Source organism: Felis catus, chromosome C1 (assembly GCF_018350175.1).
Source record: "Felis catus isolate Fca126 chromosome C1, F.catus_Fca126_mat1.0, whole genome shotgun sequence".
Classification (NCBI taxonomy): Eukaryota; Metazoa; Chordata; class Mammalia; order Carnivora; family Felidae; genus Felis; species Felis catus.
In genome coordinates, this window is record NC_058375.1 from 125284501 (window position 1) to 125297020 (window position 12520).

General features: G+C 44.7%; 1 long non-coding RNA gene across 1 annotated transcript in view; it reads left to right on the top strand.

Annotated features, from left to right (window-relative positions):
- Positions 1–11095: 11095 nt before the first annotated feature.
- LOC111561841 overlaps positions 11096–12520 on the top strand; it is a 49278-nt gene continuing 47853 nt past the window's right edge. Inside the window, exons 1-2 of the long non-coding RNA XR_002744775.2 lie at positions 11096–11233; positions 11529–11688. This is a non-coding gene — a long non-coding RNA (uncharacterized LOC111561841). The remainder of the gene's footprint in view (positions 11234–11528; positions 11689–12520) is intronic.

Sequence of the window (12520 nt, forward strand, 5' to 3'; positions counted from 1 at the left end):
TGTTGTGTCTTCAAGTAAATTTTCTGGTTCTTTTTCTCAGAGTTCTGAGAATCAGAGATAGGACAGGAAAGACCTGTTGAAGGTTCTCTGATGAGTCACTGGATTTGCATGCATGGAGGATAGATTTGGGACTCAAATGAACAACCTAACTAACTTCAAAGAACTAGAAGAAAACAACAATCTAAGTCCAATATTCTCAGAAGGGAGAAAGTAATACATATGAGAGTGGAAACAAATGAAACTGAGACCATGAAATCAATAGAAAATATGAAGAAGACCAACAGTGGGTTTTCTGAAAAGTCAAACAAAATTGACAAGCCTGTACATAGACTATGCTAAGACAGAGAGAGGACCCAAATCAAAAGAATTATAAGTAAGAGATAAGACATTACATCTGATAGCACAGAAACACAGAGGAGACAAAGAGGCAACTATGGCCAAATTAGATGCCAGCAAACTGACTACCTAGAAGAAATGGATAGGTTCTGAGAAACACACAACCTACCAAGACTGTATCAGGAAGGAATAGAAGGTTTTTACAGACCAATTAAAGGAAGACTGTATCAATACCAGAAGATAACCAATGCAAGTAATTTGAATCAGTAATTGAAAATCTTCCAGTGAAGAAAAGCCCAGGACCAGGTGGATTCACTGGTGAATTTGAGCAAAAGTTTGTAGAAGAAACCTAACAGCAGCCCTCTCACCGATTAAAGAGGAATGAACATCACCAAACTCATTTCATGAGATTGGAATTACCCTGTTAGGAAGCCAGAAAAGGATACTACCTGAACAGGAAACTATAGGCCAGTATCCCCATGATGAATATAGATGAAAAATTTCCAATAATACACAGGCAAACCAAATTCAGCAGCACATTAAAAGGATCATTGACCGTGATGAAGGGTTTTTTTTTCCCCTGTAAAGGAAGGATGTTCAGCAATGCAAATCATTAAATTTGACCCCTCACATACTTGAATGAAAGAAAAATCAAGCAGAAACCAGACTCTTAACTATAAATAGCAAACTGAGGGTTACTAGAAGGGAGGTGGGCAGGGGGATGGGTTAAATGGGTGATGGGCTAAGGAGGACACGAGTATTGAGGAACACTGGGTGTTGTATGTAAGTGATGGATGACTAAATTCTTTTTTTTTCAATATATGAAGTTTATTGTCAAATTGGTTTCCATACAACACCCAGTGCTCATCCCAAAAGGTTCCCTCCTCAATACCCATCACCCACCCTCCCCTCCCTCCCACGCCCCATCAACCCTCAGTTTGTTCTCAGTTTTTAAGAGTCTCTTATGCTTTGGCTCTCTTCCACTCTCACCTCTTTTTTTTTTCTTCCCCTCCCCCATGGGTTTCTGTTAAGTTTCTCAGGATCCACATAAGAGTGAAACCATATGGTATCTGTCTTTCTCCGTATGGCGTATTTCACTTAGCATCACACTCTCCAGTTCCAACCACGTTGCTACAAAAGGCCATATTTCATTTTTTCTCATTGCCACGTAGTATTCCATTGTGTATATAAACCACAATTTCTTTATCCATTCATCAGTTGATGGACATTTAGGCTCTTTCCATCATTTGGCTATTGTTGAGAGTGCTGCTATGAACATTGGGGTACAAGTGGCCCTATGCATCAGTACTCCTGTATCCCTTGGATAAATTCCTAGCAGTGCTATTGCTGGGTCATAGGGTAGGTCTATTTTTAATTTTCTGAGGAACCTCCACGCTGCTTTCCAGAGTGGCTGCACCAATTTGCATTCCCACCAACAGTGCAAGAGGGTTCCCGTTTCTCCACATCCTCTCCAGCATCTATAGTTTCCTGATTTGTTCATTTTGGCCACTCTTACTGGCGTGAGGTGATATCTGAGTGTGGTTTTGATTTGTATTTCCCTAATGAGGAGCGACGTTGAGCATCTTTCCATGTGCCTGTTGGCCAGACGGATGACTAAATTCTATACCCAAAACTAGTATTGCACTGTATGTTAACCAACTGGAATTTAAGTAAAAACTTGAAAAATACATACTAAATAAATACGTAAATAAATAAATTGTTAAAAATTTAAAGTAAAAATAAATAAATTTTAAAAATTAAAAAGAAAACTCATATGACCATGTCAATAGACACAGAAAAAAGATTTGAGAAAATTTGGTATCCATTTGTGCTAAAAAACTCTTTAAAAATTCAGTGTAGAAGGAACATATCTCAACATAAGAAAGGCCATGTATGTGAAGCCCGCAGCTAACATCATACTCAATAGTGATATTGTGAAAGATTTTCCTTTAAGATCAGGCACAAGACAAGGATGCCCTAGTTATGTGAAGGGGATTGGGTGATGCAGGCTTCTGGTTATGTAATGAATAAATCACAGATAGAAGATACAGCATAGGGAATATACTGAATGGTACTGGAATAGATGCATGGTGACACATGATAGCTACACCTGTGTTAGTGTAGCAGAATGTATATATTTGCCCAATCACTATGTTGTTCCTCTGAAACTAATGTAACATAGTGTGTCAGCTATTCCCAAATAAAATGATTTTTTTAAGTAAGGTGAAGGAATTAAATAAAAAGTTTAATGTAAAAGAGCCTGTTAATATCTAATCAAGAAATGCAGTAAAGTTGCAAAATAGAAAGTCGCCATACCAAATTCTATAGCATTCCTATCCACTAACCACATTATCTAAAAAGAAGTAAAGAAAAGAATCCCATTTACAATAGCATCAAAAACAATAAAATATATAAGAATAAATTTAGCCAAGGAAGTGAAAGATCTGTCTACAGAAAACTATAAAACCTGTGTGGAGAAATGGAAGAAATTCAATTTGGATGAAAGAAACGAAGAACACACAAGTCAGTGAAAAGCCATCCATGTCCATCTTTTGGAGGAATTAATATAGATACAATATCCATACTACCCAAAGCCATCTAGAGACTCAATGCAATCTCTATCAATACTCCAATGCAATTTTTACGCAATTAGAAAAACATATCCTAAAATATATTTGGAACCACAAAAACACCCCAAGTAGCCAAAGCAAGAAAGAACAAGATAGGAGGCATCACACTTCTTGATTTCAAGCTGCATTCTGACACGAAAGAAATCAGTTATGTCACTGGCATAATCACACACACAAGACAATGGAACAGAAATTGAGAGCCCAAACTAAACCCATGCATGCACAGTCAACTAGTATTTGACAAGGGTGTCCAGAATACACAGTGGAGAAAAGTAGTCTCTTGAATAACTGGTGCTGGGAAAATTGGATATTTACATGCATAAGAATAAAGCTTACATCCTTATGTTACACCACTGACAAGTATGAACTTGAAATGCATTAAAGATATAAATGTATGATATGAAAACATAATTCTTCCTCATCATTTCAGCTCTTATTATGCCAAGACGGAGCTGTTGAGGTGGTGAAGGGCTGGGTGGAGAGTAGTCCTGGAAATAGAAGCCTCTGTGTGTGTGGAACAGACTTTCTTTAGTAGTCTGGAATTATCCCTCTGATCCTTTAAGACTAGCCATTTCCTTCCCTACATTTGCAGACACAGCTAGTACCATGCATGCTGCAAGCAATGCACTGCATTGTCTCCTCAAACTCCTAGAAGCTCTAGGTGGGACCTGGTGGGAAGAGTGGAGTTTTGTGGCACTGCTGCTGCCCTGTTGAAACCAGGTGGAGGGGAAGGAGACAGGCACTGTTCCTGCTTCACTGTGGTTCAGCTATGTTAGTGTTGGTGCTGTTGTTGGATTTTTCACCTTTTACCCTAACACAGCTCAAAAGTTTAATTTCTATCCTACAGGTCAACGTGGCTGCCAGAGCGTTTCCTCCTTTCCCAGAAGTGCCCTCCATGTTGTACCCCGTGGGCTGCCCTTTATCACCATCCATGGGCTTTGGGCCACCCCCCCCCCACTTCTCCAACCTGGTGGCCTCTGGGACCTCACACTCCACCTCCACCATCTGGAAAGATGATCTGAAGAGTATGAGTTGACTTATAAAACACGTTTTGTCTTTTTACTTGTGTGTTTGGAAAAGATGCAGTGATGGCACCACAGGGCTTTCAGGTCGGCCTGACTGAGGATGTTACAAAGTTCTTCAAGTTTCTCAGGACATGCATGAAACAGGCTGTCATTTCCACATAGTGAGCTGGGAAACACATGTCTCTTACAGAGAAGGAAAGAGGCCTTATACAGGCCGACAGACATAGCACTCCTTAGGATGTAGCTTGTACAGAGACCATGTGCTGGGCTCTCCAAAGGATGAGACACACCTTAACTTTATTTCTAGCTACCTGAGACCTGAGCTGCTCACAGCTGCTTGATCAGTTATAAAAACACCTGAACCAGGGCCCTGTGAACCATCCTCAAGGGACAGGATCAGATCTCCCTCTTGTTCTCAACGGTCACCCAAGGCACCTGAAAAACCCACTGCCCCTGGTAAAGGACCAGAGAGTGGGAAAGAGTTGAATATAATGAGACATGGTGCGGAGGGTTTGTTTTTCTTCTGCACAGTCTATGCAAGTCAGAATCAACTTCCATCCACCTCCAGCCTTTATGAGACCCAGGACGTGGCGCCGCTCCAATGGGGGAACATCAGTTGTGTCTCTACCAAGGATGCAGAGAAAGACAAGGTAAATTCTGTTGCCCATTTCAGTTGCAATGATTTCTGGAAACTTTTATTTGGCCTTGTCTGGTTTTCTGTGTCCTCTGGTGTCTTTACTGTCTTTATTTACTTCCTCACAAGCCTCCAGGCTTCTCCAGTTTAACATCTTCATGTTAGCTGGCGCCTCTGGAAGCCACAAGTGCGTGGAGGCTGAGGACCACGTGGCTCTCACTTTGTGTTTGTGGAAATAGCTTGAGGAGGATAACACTTCACCGCACCCTCAAGTCTTCTGGAGCAGCTGACTCCTTCCGCACCTTCTTTACATGGGATTTTGTTATTATTTTCATTTTTTCCTATTTCAGTGTAGGCGATGAACTTGTTCAGAATGTCTGCGATGAGTCTCATGACTGGAAAAGATGAAAACTCTTTCCAACTTTATATTCTGTGCTTTGTGCAGTCCTGAGCGTTCTTAGATAAATTTCAGAATTCATTACTGATCCTTCTGTGTTGGTAAATGTGCGATAGAGAATTTCTCCAGTTGTCCCCTAGGTGGAAATACTCTGAATTATCAGAAGCAGCACGTGTACTCAAAAATGTACGTGGAACTGCAGTCGTGAAGGGAGAGAATCAGTGATTACCTGTAGGGCCAGTACCTCACAGAGTCCTTCAGTTGTGTTTATATGAGCAGGTTCTCTTGTGTCCCAGGAGCAGTTGTAACTGGTACTTTGTCTCATGATACTTTATGGGAGTTTCACAGCTGAAATTGAGACCTGTTTCTCTTCATTCTTTTATGTAGAATTTCTACCTCCCTTTTACAATGGGACAAAATAGCTCTGCACCTCATATTGTACTTAAAAGCTGAATTACCTGTGGATTAAGATAAACATATCTGAGACCAATGAATGTGCACAGGTAACGTGTTTCTCTCAGAAAACACATTTCCAGGCCCCCTGCACGACTCCAGGAACCCCATCTCCTCATAGGTCTCTGTGGCCGTGCAGAGAAGATGCGTTTGTCAGGGAGGGAAGCAGAGTGAGGACAGGCACGGGCTGGCCGGCTGAGCTTTGACCCTGGGGTGGCCCTGAATCTCTGTGTGGTGCTGGGCTTTTCTTCCATTCCTTCATGTTCTGTCTGTTCTCAACGTGCAAATAAAAAGCCTGCAGATGCGGTGGAAGAGGACACCAGAGGGGTCCTGGACACAGATGTCTGCCTCTCTGGAATATTCTCCTTTATTAGACTGGCATTACTGCCATCAATCTTCTAGAATAGGAAGCCCTGGCTTTCTGCATTTATAAACACGGGCAGTGACGTGTGGCAACAGTAGTTTCTCCTTGTAGCATCCGGTACCTTCAGGCTGTAGGTGGGATCTTGTGGGAAGGTAGAGTTTTCTGGCACTGATGCTCTGTTCTAGAACCTGTGAATGAACAAGAGGCCAGGTGCTGACACCTGCTTCCATTGGGTTTCAGCTCCTGAGGGCATTGTGCTTCTGTCTGTCATACCAACATACCCATCACTTCTGTTGTGTAGGTCCCTGTGGATGCAAGAAGACCTCCTCCTTTACCAGGCCCACCCTGCAGGCCCTTCCCCACAGACCCCCTTTTATCACTGTTCATAGGCTCTATGAGCTGCCTCCAGCTCCTGGATGTCCTCAGGGACAGGACCCACCCCCTCCACCTCGACTATTTGTAAGATAATCTGAACAGTATGAGTGGATGTGTTCAGCACATTCAGCTTCTGCCTTGTTGAGTCTTTGAGAAGACGTAGAGATGGCCTCACAGGCTTTGCAATGCAAGGGTGCTGCTGGCTGAGGACACCGTTAAGATTCCTCAGGTTTCTCGGGATATATATATGTTAGGCTATGTCATTTTCCCTTACTGAGCTTGGCTGCAGGTGTCTCTTGTGGAGAAGGTAAGGGTCTTTTCGTAGAAAAGCAGGCATATCAGTTCTGCCGATGTTCCTTGTACAGAGTCCATGTTCCTGGGTCTATGAGAGATGAGGCACACCCCTACCATCAAGGTCTTCAGGTGTCTTAACGGGGAGAGAGTCACATGCATTAAATGACATGGAGCTTCTGATTTACAATAGTGGAAGCTCCAGTAATGGGTCCTCAAGTACAAGAGACAGAGATGTGAATCTCATGAGAATGAATTGGAGACTGTGGGCGAGAAGGAAGAGCTGAGATGGTGCAGAGGGGAGGGTGTTGGACTCAGTGAGATGGAGCTGGAGGCCATTTCTGGCAGGGCCCACAACCTGGGCAGGGAGAGTGAGTGCAGCGTGAGGTCCACACAGAGCTGCTGCATGGATTCAAGCACAGTTCATGCAGGTGTCATCTCTGAAATGTCATTGTGGCCAAAGTGCACCTAGCTCATTATCTAAATAAAGACTGTTGTTTCCCTTGGTTCTGTGTGAAAGAATGCCCTGGAGATTTGTAGTTTAAATTGGTTCTTATGGGATGCTTGTCTGCCTAAGTTTGTGTGCCTCTGTGAGACTAAATGCGACGGAAGGTTGTAGATCAGCTGTGCGGCTTCCTTGGCCTTCAGCCTGAGTCAGACTGTTAGCGGGAAATTCAGGGTTGACCAAGGAACCGCCCCTGCTGGACTCCTGTCATCGCACCCCTGTGCTGCTGTCACCACCCTGCCTGAAGGTTTCCATCTCCGAAACTTCCCTCACAATTTCCTGAGACTTTGCCTGTGTTCCTGCTGTCTCAGCTCTAATACCCACTCTCAGTGGGGCCATCTCAGAGCCTCAGCTTTGTAATCTGAGAAGCAGGGACAGTGTTGGTCTCTGAGGTCAGTGTGATGAAGAGGTGGTTAAGCACATAAGGAATTTGTACAATGTATGGGACGAATGGGCACTCACCCTTCTCAGGGTGGAAATGAATGTATCTGCACACAGAAAATCATCAACAGATGTTCATTCACTTTCATGAAACTAAGGGTATAATGCCTGAGGCTGGGAGATTGGCAATTCCTGTTTCAAAAGATCCAACCAAGACACCTGTGTGTTTTCTATGAAAATTCAGGTCCTACTTTACAAAGAAGGAAAAGATAAGTATGAGAGTGTGTACATCCAGGGATCTACCTCTAAGATCTGAAGGTAATCTTCCATTACAGGTAGACACACAAATGCAGCCACACAATTAAGTGCTCGTCCCAGGCCACACATATATCATAGAAGACAAAATGCATAGAGGAGAACAGAAGATCCCATTGCAATAACTCAAAATCACTTTGACATAGAGGGCAATCAGTCTGAAATTTGAAATGGACAGTGAACCATTACAAACCAGCTGTGGTTATTATATATTTAGAGAAGGTATCTAATCTGCCCCTTGGTCTGAATGCTTTCCCTGCCCACCCCATCCCCTCCACTTTGTCCTTCCTAATGTCCCCTAATACACTTGTCACAGTTGTGTCTCTGTGTTAGCATCTGCTTCCAGGAAAATCGACACTCATTCCCTATCAGGTGTACCCTTTGGGATTCCTGTACACACAGTTAACCAACAGGTAGAATGTATAGTATTGGTGGAAGAAGACAGACTGTTCTTTGGGGTTGTATTGCCTGGAAAGGACCTGTAGTTCCATCTGAGGAGTTGGACACATACTTTAGGGAGCTCTGGTGGTGGTGGTTAATTTTGTAGATAGATACTCATGAGCATATGGCACCTGCTAGTTTATGGGGTTTGTGCTGATGAGCAGGGCAGGTGTCTGTTTCCAGGAAAGGGTCTATTCTGATGGTGAGGAATGGATTCAGGAGACCAGTAAGGAAGCCCTGCATTAATCCAGCTCTTGTGCCCTTGTGCACCTTACCAGCTGCCCCCAGTAGCACCAATCCAGGTGGCCTCCAAGGGGCAAATGGCAGCAATTTTTGTGGTGAGTCACAGGATGTCCCATAAACCTCCCCATGTTGCCTTATTGAGGCATGGGGAAGGCAGAGGCCAATGGTATGAGATAGGTTCCTTCAACACAACCCAGGAGAGTTGGGTGTAAGATATGGCTCCTTCTGCATCGGCCAATCCAATCCACTTTGCCCCCAGGAACCTTGAACCCGGTGAGCCCCTTTTTCCTCCCAGCTTAGGGAAGCAGCCAGACTTCCAGCAGCTTTTGGGTTATGGCTGGGCCACCAAGGGTAGATGTCTGGTTGTCCACATGCTGCCAGCATTGCTATAGCAAATGTCAACATAAGCAGCTGCTGTATGGGGGGTTGGGGGGAGATTCTCCTCTATTGTGATCAGGGCATGGGACCAAACATGACAGGAGAGAGGGAGAGACAGGAGTGCCCTGTGCTCCTGGAGAGGGCTGCATGCACAGAGCAGATAGCCTGAAGCCTGGGGAAAGGTGGAGAAAGAGATAGGCAGGGAGAGAGACACTGGATGAGTAATGGGGGAATTGGGAAAGTCCTAGGGAGTAAAAGGAAGAAACAGAGAGAGATGGGGTTAGAGAGAAACAAAGAGGAAGCACAAGGAGGAAATTAGGGACCTGGTCCAGGTACGTGGACAGGGTGACATGGGCCAGGGGAGAGGGGGTGTATAAAGTGGCTCTGAGTGCTGGGGCAGAAAAGGCTGGTATCATGGGCATCAGAGTTCCGTGACTCCAAGACTCCAACTTCTCAGAGGCCAAGCTCTGCAGAGGCCATTGCATTTGAAAAGATGGGTGTCCCTCATTTCTCCCGGAATTGTGGGGCTCAGCCCATGTTCTGTCATGGAGAGAAATGTCTTGAGGGAGAATGTGCTGCTCTTTGGCAGGTAAACTCCAGAGCCTGCCCTGTGGGGAGGTGACCCTGAGCCATCTCCCTCACTGCCCCAGGCCCTGCTGCAGTCCCACCCCCACCCCCAGCTGGCCTTCCTCATGTTCTGATCCCAGGCATCAGGCATTGTGTTGCCCCCAAGTCCTGCAGGCTGGACCTGGCAGAGATGGACTGCTGATATTGATAAAAAGTGTTTGACAATAAGGTCCATATTCTCCCTCTGGAACTAGCAACGTGCATCAAGATAGTGGGTTGCTATCCTCCTGTCCACTGCCAATCTGAGGATGCCAGATGGTAGGTGAACCCTTCAAAACACCATAGTCTTCTCTTACATCAAATTCAAAGACATTTTCTTCCCCTAGCTTTTTAATTCTGAAGAGATGGCGATTAGTAATTGAAGGCATAATGGTCCTATAGGAAATTGACCTATATGACTGATGGACATTGTTTGATTCATCTATATCCCTAAAGCCCATTTCATTGAAAATATTAGCCAAGGATACTTACAGTAATTCATAACAGATGTATAGCTCCCTGTAAGTTGCATTCTGACCTTGTCATCTATGTGTCCATCAAAGACATTATTAGTGACTTTTCAGACAAGCTCTCAACATCAAGATGGTGATGTTAGAGAATCTGGTATAAATGGAATTTCATAGATTCTAAATAAGGAATGATTTTTTATTAGTTTTACTTATTTTTGAGAGGCAGAGAGAGAGCACGAGTGAGGGAGGGGCAGAGAGAGAGGGTGACACAGAATCCAAAGCAGGCTCCAGGCTCTGAGCTGACAGTACGGAGCCCAATGCGGGGCCAGAACTCACGAACTGTGAGATCACAACCCGAGCTGAAGTCAGATGCTCACCCGACTGAGCCACCCAGGCGCCCCAGAATGATTTTTTAATGTTTATTTTTTTCTTTTTTCAAGAGAGCCCGAGCTGGGGAGCGGGGAGAGAGAGGGAGACACCGAATCTGAGGCAGGCTCCAGGCTCTGAGCTGTCAGCACACAGCGGGACGTGGGGCTCAAACTCATGGATTGCAAGTCCATGACCTGAGTCGAGGTTGGACGCTTAACCGACTAAGCCACCCAGGCACCCCAGGAATGATTTTTTAATGGCAAAGAAGGAGAAACTAAAAATAGTGTAAAGGATGTCGATTTTTAATTGAAATATTGTTCACACATTTGTTGTATTAGTTTTAGGCATACATCATATTATTCCATATGACTATAAATTATGTGTACCTAACCACAAGTGTAGCTATCATGTGAAAGCATGCAACATTATTATTACAGGATTGACTCTATTCCATTGGCTGTACCTTGTATCCCTTGGACTTACTCACTCCATAGCTGGAATCCGGTATCTCTCTCTCAAAGGTGTCAATTCTTTATCTAACCCAAGTATTTTGGTGGGAAACACAATTACCTCTTGTTCAGTATGTGTAAATTGGCAGGCTATTTTTCTGTGAACATTGCTTAAAGCATTACAAATGATGTCATTACATAAATAAATGTGGTTTCATTTTTCACTCACTAGAAAGAAGGAAAAGATTTCTTAGTTTCCCAGGCCCTGTCACCAAGACCCTTCCCAATGTGGAGAACAGGCTTAGTTGCCCAGAACACCTTCTATCCCTCAGCTGAGCGACCAGGGCCTCAACATTGCAGGAATTCCCATGGTGGCCAGCAGAGAGTGCTCAAGCACTACAAACTAGGAGGGGCCGGTTCCTCTGAGTGTGCGGTGATGGCCAGCAGAGGGCGCCCCATCAGCTTTTCTGACCCAGGGCACCTCAGAGCAGGAAGGGCTTCTGTCGCCCCCAGAGGACTCAGGGCCTCTGCCGCTGCCTCAGGACAGAGACGAGAGCTGCGTTTCCAGCAGGTTCTGAAACCCGACCCAGGGGAGACCTTGGGAGCCTTGCAGCAACTTGGTGTCTCCTGAGTCGCCAGAGAGAAGCTGCCTTGTTGCACTGAGTGTTGAGGAGGGGGCGCTGGGTGGCTTCCCTGGGTGCGCCGGTCAGTCAGCAGCACAGGCCCTTGCATTTTCTGGGCTGTTCCCGTGTTTCATTCCTCACTTTCCCAGACAGTATCTGAGCAAGACGTATTTTACTAAAGGACCCGTGGATTGAGGGGTCTCATGACATCACATCATAGATGCCGTGGATGGTTTGTTCCAGATTCAGGCTTGTTTCCGGGGAGAAATCCTGACAGAAATTCAGAAGAACGGAGCTGCATTCAGTTAGGACGTGAAGACATGAAATGCCCGTTTGTCTCAGGACCTTGTAGAAGAATGAGCTGGTAGCCACTTTCCGAGTCCTGCTGGAACCAGAGACCGAGGTAAGGGCACAAAATCATACATGCTTTTAAAAAATTTCATGTTTTTTTCCCAAACCTAGTGAAGTGATGGAAAACTACAGAAAACCTGGTAGGTAGGTGTCATTCACCTTATGTTATTTTTTAATTTAAATTCCGGTTAGTAAAGATAGAGTGTAATATTAGTTTCAGGTGTACAATATAGAGCAACACTTTCACACATCACCCGGTACTTACCCCAGGTGCATGTCTTAATCCCCATCACCTGTTTCACCCATCCCCCACCCCACTGTGGAAACCCTCAGTTTGTTTCCTAGTTAAGAGTGTGTTTGGGGCGCCTGGGTGGCTCAGTCGGTTAAGCGTCCGACTTCAGCTCAGGTCAGGATCTCGTGGTGCGTGAGTTCGAGCCCCACGTCGGGCTCTGGGCTGATGGCTCAGAGCCTGGAGCCTGCTTCAGATTCTGTGTCTCCCTCTCTCTCTGCCCCTCCCCCGTTCATGCTCTGTCTCTCTCTGTCTCAAAAATAAACTTAAAAAAAAAAAAGAAAGCTGCTGAGGATTCAACTCAGTTTAAAAAAAAGTCTGTTTGTCACTGTCTCCTTTCCCTCCCCGCCCCCCTTTGTTTTGTTTCATTTCCATGTGTCAGTGAAATCATCTGGTATTTGTTTTTCTCTGACAGGCTTATTTCACCCAGCATAACATTCTCTCGCTCCATCCACCTCATGGCAAATGACAAGATTTCATGTTTTTATGGCCAAATAATATTCCATTCCATATACTACATCTCAGTTTATTCATCAGTTGATGGAAACTTAGGCAGTTTCCGTAACTTGGCTGTTGTAGAAAATGATGCTGTAAA